We start from the raw sequence: 12,146 nt of genomic DNA, 5'->3' as shown, positions 1-12,146 counted from the left end.
AACGGAAGTCAGCAATTTGGCTGCAGAACAGGAGTCAGAACTCAGAGGCCTGCTCGTTGGTATCGAGCAAGTAGGAGTGAGAGCACCCAAACGGACGTCTGCCAACAGGGGGAATTCTGGAATGTTGGTTGTGTTTGCAAGACCCCAGAACATCCTGATCGTAAAGCCTGCTGCCTCTGGCTTCAGGGGGCCACTTTGGCCAGGCACACAGACGGTTTAAATGTACAGGAATCATTCCTATGGTTCACAGCTAGGACCTACTTGGGAATCCTTATGGTTTAAGTGAAGAGAGGGTCAATTAGATTTGTGTTCCCTGTTAAATCTAAGAAGTGGTATCTGGGAAACTCAGACTGAATGCACACAAGAGAGTGACCCACCCCACCTACTTGGCAAACTTGGTACAGGTGGCAGAAATAATACCTGGATAAACACCATTGGTCACTTAGGGCATTTTCTCTATATCAACATTTGCTGTAGGAGGTTCTCATGTCTCCTAGCTCTTGCCAAGCAAACAGTGTGCTTTAGACAAGAAGTGGGAAACAAAGGTTTGCCAGAAATGGTCAGGAGTAATGGGCCTTAATAGTGGTGTTTGCAGTGGGGTTTCTCCTCTGATGTCAACTCTGGTTTTTGTTAGATGAAGTCCTAAATTTAGGATACCATTGGAGGCATGTGATAGAAGTGGTGACTTTACATCTGTCTTTTGTAAGTTTTCATTCCTCATTCTGTGTTCTGCATCGCTGAGCCTTTCAACATGCACCCTTCATACAGAAGCAAGACCTCCACTTCAATCTCTGTATTTGGCCACCTAAAAATTCCAGTAATTGGCTTCCGTCAGTGAATAAGTGGGGGAGGGGAGGCCCCATGAAATCCATTGCCCCAGCCTAATTACCCTCCTACCCTGCACCCCATCCGTGGGGAAATCGCAGGATCTGTTGATGACCCTCCTGATGTTAGTCTTTTTGTTCAATTTTATTTTAGTTATAATTTCTAAGACTGATTTCTCCCCCCAGAGTGCTAGAGTCAAGTTTGGGAGAATTTTTTATGGTTAGTGAATGCTGGTGAGCAGATGGGTATGATCTTGGGCCTGGAAGCCTCATGTACCTGTCCCTGCAGGCAGATGCTGCTCCAGGTCCTGGGGCAGGGCCGAATCACCCTGCATCCCCTAGGGCCTGGCATTGTGCCCCACACAATTCTTCTTCTTCTCCTTCAACTTCCTCCTCCTCCTTCTTCTTAGCACTTATTGTGTGCTGCCTGCTTTACTGTTGAAAGGGAGTAGCTGGATGGTATAGGGCTTAAGAGCTGGGCGTTGGAGAAGATACAGGATTTTGAATCCTACTCCTGCCACTTATTCTCTGAGTCTTTGGGTAAGCCACTCAACCTCATGTGTAAAATGGGGATAATAAGACCCACCACACAGAGCTGTGAAAATGAAATGAGATGGTGCCTCACACTTGGTACAGAGCCTGTGGATTGTCTGTTCCCCCGTTAGAGTGTAGGCCCCATCATAGCAAGGACAAATCTGTTCCCTTCTATATCCCCATGCCTGGCCCATAGTAGGTGCTCAATAAAACATTTGTTAGATTAATGAAAATCTGTTGTAGATTTCCCTGTGATATTACTTCGAAGAGAAAGTGAAATTTAAAGATTTGAGGAGTGGTGATATGAGACATTTATATTGGATACAAACTAATTGGAGAAAGATTTTATATTTTTTTTTATCAGCATGAGTTATCCATGTGTATCTTAGTATTGAGAACTAATTTCACTTTTATTTATTTATTTATTTATTCACACCTTTTAACTTTTAAATAATAACTTCTTTTTATTAATTTCACTTTAAAAAATTATTTACTTATTTTTTTAGAGAGAGAGAGTGGGGGAGGGGCAGAGGGAGAGAATCCCCCAAGCAGTCCCCCTGCTGAGCCCGCAGTCCAAGTTGGGGCTCAATCTGACAACGCATGAGATCATGACCTGAGCCAAAACCAAGAGTCAGACCCTTAACCAATTGAGCCACCAGGGACCCCCATTAATTTCACTTTTAAATAAATTTATTATTTTAGTTGAGAAGTCATCATTTTTCTAGATGGTATTTTTCAGGATTCCTGAAACTGACTTACATAGTTTTATATCTTTGGCAAATATACATATATATTTTACAGATTTATTTATTTTAGAGAAAATGTAGTGGGGAGGGACAGAAATTGAGAGAGAATCTCAAGCAGACTCCCCACTGAGTATGGAGTCTGCCCTGGGGCTTGATCTCATAATACTGAGATCATGACCTGAGTGGAAATCAAGAGTTGGATGCTTAAACAACTGAGCCATGCAGGCGCCCCCATATGTATGTATGTGTGTGTATGTGTGTTTGTGTGTGTATGTATGTATGTATGTGTGTGTGTATTTGAATATTTATTTATATATTTTAGAGACAGAGAGAGAGCAAGAACAGGGGGGCAGAGGGAGAGGGAGAGAGAGAGAATCTCAAGCAGACTGTGTACTGGGTGTGGAGCCTGATGAGGGGCTTGATCCCACAACCCTGGGATTATGATCAGAGCAGAAACCAAGAGTTGGATGCTTAACTAACTGTGCCACCTAGGCAGCCTCCTTATATAGATGTTTAATAGAATTATGGTTTTTGGCTCCCCATAGAATATGGCAAAGACTTCCCCTCTCTTCCATTCCTTCTCTTTCCCACTTCCTTTCTTGCTGTCTATCTCTGCCTCCAAGGAGAAACACTATAGTGCATTAAAAGTATTTCTGAGCATTAGGATGTAGGGAATAGATCCTTCTGGACCACATCCATTGGATGGACCAAATCTACTTAAGGAAGGAGGGTGTTTGAGTATGTTAGCTTCTCAGGAAAAGTTTTAAATAAAGTTGAAACAGTGTTTTTCTTTAGAAGTTACTCAGCTTAGTAATTCCATAGGTAATTAGTAATTTTTTTGTTCTCCAAATTGCCAAAATCTGATATTGACCAGTGTCTGACTCAGTTGGGAATGAGTTGGACACTCATTCAGAGCATTCTTTGCGATGTGTTTTAGGGACAGTTCTTTAACCTGCCACCAGATGGAGAAGTTACTCCACTTAAGTTCTGATTCATGTTTGCCACGTTCAAACAGGTTTTGGCACTTTTCTCCTTTCTGGAGTGGATGGTTAGCATTTTTTTGGATACAGAAAAGAGAGCAGCCCATGAGGTCTTATATTTGAACACTTTATGTAGGAATTAATGTGTATGTTTTTAAAGATTTTGGCACTTAATGTGCCCACTTAAAATATCTAAAGTGTTATGTATTTTTTAACCCTGAAGAGACTGGTATTGACACATGAGTTTGATTTTTTTTTTCCGTAAGATAGACTTTGACTTTCCATTTCATGACTTCCAGCCACCAGGCTGACATCCCCTTTCTTTGCGGGATTATAACACAAGGTTAATAATTACGGGCAAGAGTGTTGGAGATTCACAGCTCTGTATTCAAGTCTAAACTATTCCACTTGCATGAGCCACTTGCATGAGCCACTCAACTCTCAGTTTCCTATAATGCGAAATGCTTATTTCACAGAATTACAGGAGAGTACAATTGTGGTGATCTAGCTGATGGCCCCTGTATAGCACCTATGCCATGGTGCTTACAGTAGTTGTGTTTACTGTTAGGCTGTAAAAAAGCAGTTAAGAACAATATTTCCCCCTCAGTTTTGCTGAGATATAATAGACTATACAGTATTTTATATCTCTCTCCAATGCATTAAAGTTTCAGACTATGCTAAATTATCATTTAGTTAAGGCCCCTTTGCTTGCTCTTCTAATTGTCTCCTGCATCCTTGGGATAGGCTACTCCAGCGCTTCTTGGGGGAGAGTGATATTGCCTCCCCAGGGAACACTTGGCAATATCTGGAAATACTGATGTTTGCCACAATAGGGGAGTGGGTGTTAAGTGGCATCAACTGGGTAGGGGCAAGTGTTGCTAAAGATCCTACATTGCAGAGGACAATCCTCCACAAGAAAGAATGGTCTAGCCCCAAATGTCAATAGTACTATGGTTGAGAAACATTGGGCTATAAGGTACTGAGAAGAAGAAACTTTCCTTGTCTTTGGTCTAGTCAATTCAACTTGATTAAACTCCAAGCATATACTAATTAGGACCTCTGCTAGATTCTGGAGCTCCTGAGGATGAAAAGACACAAGATCAGTCAAGTATGTGTGAATGGTCTGGGGTTGTGCTCTACCTACAAGCTAGTACATTAGCCTGTTACTGTTTCATGGATGCCAGCAGAAGACACAAGGCTCCTGGGCCAAAGACAAAGGACTTGTTATTCATGGCATAGCAAGTGGAATGAGCATGATGTTGACATGGATTCCTTTTATCCCGTAAGTCCTATGGGGCGACATGAGGGTGCCTAGGTAGATATTAAGCATGAAGTGGGTTTACAGCACAGCTAAGGAACACAGAACTTGGGCATTCCAATGCTCTTAATAATAAGTGGTAAGCAAATTTCTTCTTTGGGGGGAAGACAGTATCTTATCCCTCAAGGGTATAAAGAATTATATACAAGGCATAGAGGATATGGAGCAAGATATCTCAGATTGGTAATGTTTGAGAAGGCTTCATGGAGAAGATATCCGAACTGGGTTTTGAAGGGTGAATAAGACTTGGGCCCACAGACAAGGGAAGAAAAGTCTTCTCTTTTCTTCCCGATAATAGATTAACTTCTCTCCTGTACATCTTATCACAGGTTATGTGAGGACAGGGGACACTTCTAGAAAAGTTCTGACTGAGTTTGATCAACTAGTGAACATATGTGGAATATTGCTAATTATGTTACATCTTACACATAACATTAATTTACTGTGAGAAGGTGAACTACATTTTTATTATATGATTTTTTTTTTCATGCTGCATCTGTGGTCTTAAACTAACCCATAGGAACAAGTTTCTCTACTACCAGTAGACCCTCCTTCAACACATTTCAACACAGTGTTAGGCCAAGGCTGATGGACTAGAAAGCAAGGCCTGCTAGCTCACCCACAGAAGACACTGTGGAGGTGATAAGAGCAAGGAATGATGACTCTAATGGGTAAGCATGAGAGCCATTTGGGTAGGCACCAGAACAGAGCCTTGTTGTTCATGGTAGTATAATCTGGGTACACTGGCTATATTCAAAGCATCAAAGGCTGGGCAGCGAGGGTGTGAAATGGAGCCTAACTGTGGGGAATCCTATGTGATACTATCCCAGAGTAGAATATTATCCCAGAGGAAAATGGTGGGACTGGGCTCCATGTATGGACATGGATAAACCCCGGTCTTAAACCAGATAACCAGAAACCATTCTACATACTTTCAGCACGAAGGGTTGAATACAGGAAATCAGGTCCTACAAAATTATTGGAAGGGTTGGGGAAGGGGCAAAACCCAAGGGTGGCAGTACTCCCTGAGTATCAAGAAGGCACAGGCAGCCACTATTGCTACTGCAGAGCCCATGTAATTATCGCTGCCTGAGGTTGAGGAAATCCACCTTTGTCTTCCAATTCACCTCTCATTGGTAAGAGAATAGAAGCCCTGTTCAGAAGGGATTCTGGGAGTTGTTCTTAGGCCTCTACATCCTGTGACAGAGCTGAAAGCAAAGAAGGGGGTGGGATGGTGCTGGGGCTCCAAAGACAAGACTAACATGATATGTGATGAAACCGCTCCCTGAAGATTACATATGGCATGATCCCACCCATTTTTATACAATGGTGTGTTAGAGCTGGCGTGAACTGGCTTATGAGAGCCAATAATTAAATTTTCAGGAACTTTGCAAGCCAGTTGTTAAGCAGAGCCAACATTAAAAATAAAATTATGTATATTTATAATGTTATACTAAAGACAATGGTAACAAATATGCTAACCTCATCACCTAGTTATCTTACTGAATTTTACTCTTATCTATGCTTTTGAGGTTATTTATGTCTATTCTATCTGTATGGTGAAAATCCTACATACTGGCATGCTACTACAATCTCTTTCAAACTCTGTGTTCGGTGGCATCACCTTGGTAGCTTGAAATAGGCCACCAGGGAAGAGCTTATAACTGACATGAAAGAGACCAGCTAATGCTACAAACCAGGCTTGATTGTTCTGTATCAATATATACATGTGGACATAACAAAATGGTGGACAAAATGTTAATAATGATGAACAGATTGAATTTAAAAGTTGGTTATGTCTGTGGCTGTTACATCGTGACTGGCACAGGAATTGAGGAAATAGCCTCCCAATATTTGAGAACTTTTGTCTGATTCAACAAAGAAATTGCTCACATGACTGATGAGAAGGTGACTTGCTCCCATATACTTTGTTCAGTTTGCTTTCTTTTTACTTGTTAATGCAAACCAAAATATCAACCAACATTTATCTTGGAACTACATTGGTTTCTCCATTGCAGCCATAGGTTGGCTGCAATTATGAAGGTGTGGCAAAACTGAACAAAAAAATACTGCGTGAGTCAACTAACTGTGATTTACAAACAGGATGTATGGGATTTTATGTATTTGATCATTATTTGCAAATTGTGTTCTATGTGTCCTTTGTATCAAAAATGTATAACAAACTTATATAGGGATACACACACATGCACACACACTTTTGATTTTTGGAGGGGTGGTTATTAAACACTTATCGTTACACCTCTGCACATATGTATAGCCAGGGGATGATGAGCAACATTCCAGGTAACTGTTACTTTGGGGGGAAGATCTAAACAGGCCTCTTCGGCTTGGTCTTTCTCCCCTCATTTGGCAATTACCCAGTCATCCAAGTTCAATGCTGAGGATTCATTGAGGAATCCTCCCCCCAATTCACATCTCCTCACCAACTGTTGTTGGCTCATCCTCCTGCATTGTCATGGTGTTCACGAATCCCTGTGCTTGGTACCCAGTGAGAAACACCTCCTGTCACTGGCTTCTCGCCTCTGACATGTAGGGAGCAGCCTGTGGAGGAGGATGTGTTTGCCAGAGATCATGGAGGACAGACAGGGAGCCAGAGAGCTCTCTGTTTCACCTGGGTTCTTCAGCAAAATGGCTGTGGGCATTTATCAATGTAGGGGAAGCCAAGCTCTGCAAAAAAACCCAATTGATGGACGTATGGAATCAATGTAGAGAGAACTTGGAGCAGTTCATAAGAAGAGACTGAAAGATGCCTGAAAAGAAGAAAGTGACCTCCCAGGGTAGGCCCTACAGAAATAGCATAGGAGAGGATGGGCAGAGTCCAAGAGGAGAGATGCCACCTGGAGTGTTGGTACTGCTCTCGGGGTGGAGCAAGTGGAAACTGGTGCTCAGGGCTTTGCTCTGACCCTACAGCGGAGAAGAGCCTCCTGCCCGTGTATGGAATGGGGACTCAGGCCCCGGGAGCTATGCCACCTCCCCACCACACAGCTGCTTCTCAATGGAAGCTCTTAGAGAAGAAAGTCAGGAAAGAGGGAGGGGAGAACAGCTAGGGAAGGGTGCTCTGTGAGGCCCGGCCCATCGTCCAAGCTGCGGTAGCAGAAACTCGTTCCTGAATCTGCCCTCGTCATCTGTGTGCATAGGACAGTAGTCAGCCATGCTCTAGGCAGACACCCTTTCTGCTCAGATGTGGTTTTCTGTGCCCATAATGTAGCCTCCCACTGCCTCCTCCTCTTCCTCCCCATGTCTCTCCAGAGCACCGTCCTTGCTTAGGCTTCAGAGGAGAGAGAGGAGGCGCACATTGTTGCACCAAGAGTGCCCTGGCCTTACCCACTGACGTCAGCATCTTGCGGATTATACTTCTTAAATGTGGACATACCTAATGCCCAAGTCGACTCCGAGGCGAATGAACACACATCTAATTTCGTTTCTAGTTCACAGGGTCTTATAGTTCTGCTGTTTTCACCATGTCCTGCATTTGAAAGCCTGGTCAGTATTCAACAGGGAGACTCAGACCAGGCAGAGCCCACTCTACTCATGTGGCCCAGTCCGGTAGCCTGAGCTGGGCACAACATGGGGACAGCGCAGTCTTTCAGAATGTGGTTCAGCTTCCAACCAAGTGTGTTCTATGTCGTGTACAGATTGCAAAGAAATGAAAGTGAGTTTGTGCCTAATAACTTGGAAATTCACAATGTAAAGACACTACCTACCCAGTCAAGGCAACCACAGAGTCTGAGGATACAAAAGGGCTTGACTCCACTTAAATGAGGGAACACCAATTGAAGATGTGGCTTCATACTTCTTCCAACAGAGCAAGAAGCTGGGTGGTCCTGTGCCCAGGGAGAAGCTTCTGGGTTCACTGTGCCAACCCTGGAGGTGGGGGGGACACGCACCATGTAAGCTGTGGGGTACTCTCCTTCGGAGCAGAGGAGAGCACGCTTTCTTGATGCTGGCTTCTGTGTTTCCTGTGTTTAAGATTGCCCACTTTGGCAGCATCCATCCCTCAGACAGACACAGAAGGCCTTATCATCCCCATGTAGAGACAGGCACAGCGAGAAGGGGCAGGGTGGGAAGGGGAGGCTGCAGAGCCATGAGGTCTACCAGGAAGCCCTTCAGTGTGGCCTGCAGCCCGGCCTCCAGCTGTCCTTTTATTTCCGGCTTGCGCCCGTGCTGCTCGGCTCCGTCCGGTTCTCGTCCAGGAAGGGAAACACTGGCCGGTGCTCCAGTCCATTAATCATTTTCAGGCTTTGTGACTAGCCACGGAGCTGGTTGGAACATTCTCTTAAGACATAGAAGCGCCCTACAGTTAGATCAAAAGGAGCCTCTCCCCTCTGCAGCTCTTCATTATTTGGCAGCTGTGTTGAGAGGCTGCTTGGCCTTGGCCGTGGGTGTGGTCACTCTCATCACACTGCGCTGAAATTCTCTGCACTGTTTGCCCAGCTGGTGTCTGTTCAGAGAGCTATTTAGATCCTTCTATGGAGAGGAAAGCTTTCCGTTCTGGAGAAACCACTGTGATTAAGTACATATAAGAGAAAGGCATTATGATGACTAATCCGAACAAAATCAATGATTCCCTTTCTGCATTATACATGATGACGTTTGCCGTCCACCACTTCTAGCGAGAATGTGGGTGTGACTTTGGGGTCAGGGAGGAGCAGGGAAGAGCCACTGATGCCACCGAGCAGGGGACCTGCCGGTGGGGAGAAGGACTGGAAGCGTTAATGATGTGATTAGGTGCCCAATCAAAATCTGACCCAGGAAATTCTTATCCATTGTAATAAGAGAAAAAAACTGAGGGAGCAAGAATTTCTGGTTACATTCGATGCGGTCATTTGAGGCCACCCAGTTTAACCTCCCTGTCCTGTGGGACGCTTTCGACAAAACCTGGCTTGAAGCTTGAAGAATCTCTGTTCCCCTAAATCTCTACCCAGCCCAGAAAGTGGAAAGACACCTTTGTTTGAATGTTATCGGTGACAGGATACTCACTACCTCATGAGAGCGTTCCAGTTTTTGAATGGCTTTAATCGTTTGAAAGGTGTCCCTCACATTTGATTGAAAATGGTGTCTCTGTTGCTTTTCTGTCTCAGTCTGGGTCCTGCTTTAGGACTAAATGGTAAAATCTAGCCATCTTCATGCTGGTTCTTGCAGCATTTTAAGATGACACAGTGTTTGTGCTTCTGATTGTCTTCTGTCTGAATGTCCTCACTGACCCAAAGGAGGAATACCACTCTGCAGGCATCCCCCAGTTCAGGTGGGGGGGGGTATATTCATATTTGGATATTCATATTTGGATATCTGTGGCCTCCTTTGTTCATGACACTATACTTCTATTAATTCACCCATTTTAAGACCTTGTTTTTTTTTTTGGCATCTATGTCACACTATTGGCTATTTACCTCCAAGTCCGAAGAGCAATCCACCTCCTATTCATTTAAATTTCCTCGTACCAGAGCGTTTGGAAAGAACCAGAAGCAATGTTGACTTAGTCACTACTCACTTGTTTTGCTTTTATCAGGGACTTTGAATGTGACATTTGATACTAGAGTCTTAGGCAAGTGGATGTTTTATGTTGATAGGCAACTTTGCATATTTTTTTGTACTTAATGTGATAGGATCACATCAAGTTCATGTTCTCCTTTGGGAATGGTGGCTGGAGCTTTGTTAGACTGTGTGTGCAGGCCACAGCCACATGAGCAGTTCAACAGGCTGAAGGTGTTAATCTCAGTGAGGAGCTGGGCCTGTCCCAGTTAGAAGTTTAAGAACATTCATGGGCAATGTTTACAGGGCCCCGGGATAATCTTCTCACCTTCTGTCAATAGCCTTTGCGTGTCCGGTGCTGGGGTTAGATTTGGGGTGAGCAAAGCGGCACCAGACACAGTCCCACCTTCAGTGTCTAGGACAGCCTTTGGGGTAACTACTGTTGTGTCTTATCCAGAGCTGACCTTCCAAAACTGTTGGGTGGGCACATTCATTCAAAAGTATATTTTGTCTTATTTCCTGAGCCAGTAGACAGATAGTACCTAAGAGATATCTACTTTGAGTAGACAGAGCCTGTCCAAAAATCTCTCTTCATGTGTCATCATTGGGACAGTTGGCAATCTGGTGATGAACATGGACCGGAGAAGGTGCCTGACAGAGCCAGGCGAGTCCTGGCCACTGAGAAAGCAGGAGCAGTTTCTGTTTTCGCCTCCTGTGCCGAGTCGTTTGTTAGCCTAAATCCCAGGAGCGTAGGCAACTTGCTCCTTCTGTGGATTTCCTTGCAGCTTATGCCTAATATTAAATACTGGACGTTTACAAATTTTATTTATAGCCTGTTAACTTTCCCCCATGAGTATATCTTGCCTCCCTGCCTAGTTTGTCTGATTATTGATATCTCCCACAAACTTCAGTATGGTGTTTGCCAATGAAAAGGCCTAAATAAATAAATGTGGAATTCAACTGTGAAGATCTGAGAGGAGCTGGCTTCTTGCTCAGAAGAAAGGGCAAGAGAAGAAAAGAAGCAGAGTTTTAGGAAATTCATGCTCTGTGCTGGGAACTTTATATTTGTTATTTTCCACAATCTCCATAAGACTTTCAAGTAAGTATTAGTATCCTCATTTTGCAGAACAGAAAAGTACATCTTGGAGAAGTTAAGAAACCTATCAAAGTTCATAGGAAGAAGAGATCAGGTAGGATTTGAACTCAGGTTTCCCTGTCTGAAGGAGCAGCGGGGCTATGGAGCCTGTCTGCTCTCTGTGAAGGCACAGAGGGCTTGGAAGCAAAGACGCTGTGTGAGGCCGTAAGCTGCCAGGTGGCCACCTTTGAGTTATCAACCAGAACCATCTCACTACTGAAGAAAGACAGGAAAAAGGCCAGGGCTGAAAGGACAAACAGGCAAATAAATAAGAAAAAGAAGTTGGGAGTATGAAGAAGGAGAGGAAAATCACAGAGTAAAGTTCCCTGTGCAGGAAGAACCTCACATCTGTTCCGTGGAGCAAAGTGTTTATCAGTGAAGTAATCTGTAGATCTGTAAAAAGGCAGAAAATATATGATGATACTGTGGTAAATTTGATTCTAAAGTTAATCTGGAAAAGCAAATGCACTAGAAGAGCCAAGAAACATTTTTAAAAAGAGTAATAGGGGAGATCTGTGCTTTCCTTGATGTGGAAATGAATTTAAATTCATAATAATTAAGAGAGTGAGATGCGGGGTACCCGAGTAGTGCAGTTGGTTAAGCGTCCGACTCTTGGTTTCGGCTCAGGTCATGATCTCATAGTTCGTAAGATCCAGCCCCACGTCGGGCTCCGTGCTCAGCAGGGATTCTGCTTGAGATTCTTTCTGTTTCCCTTTGCTCCTCTCCCCACCGCGCTCTCTGTCTAAATAAATAAATCTTAAAAAAAAAAAAAAAAAAGGAGCGAGACGCCCGCCAGCATTCAGCCAAGAGATTAGCAGAATAAAATAAAGAGTTGATGTTGCACACTTGAGTCCAAATCCCGCAGGCAGGCCAGGCCAGCTGGAAACTCAGCTAGGGTTTCTATTTGCCGTCTCGAAGAAGCAGAATTGCTTCTTCTTTTGAAAACCTCAGTCTTGGCTCTCAAAGCCTTCAGCTGTATGTGGAACACTGGTATATGCTTAAGGGGTCATTTTACATCAGGGAAAAGAGGATGAATTAGTGAATAAGTTATGTTTTACAACTGGCTGTTATTGGGTAAAATTGAAAAACAATAAAGCGAAGATTTAAGAAGTTAAA

The sequence above is a fragment of the Mustela erminea genome, chromosome 1 (genome assembly GCF_009829155.1).
Source record: "Mustela erminea isolate mMusErm1 chromosome 1, mMusErm1.Pri, whole genome shotgun sequence".
NCBI lineage: Eukaryota > Metazoa > Chordata > Mammalia > Carnivora > Mustelidae > Mustela > Mustela erminea.
The sequence above is the reverse complement of the archived record's forward strand: the minus strand, read 5'-3'. Positions refer to the sequence as shown.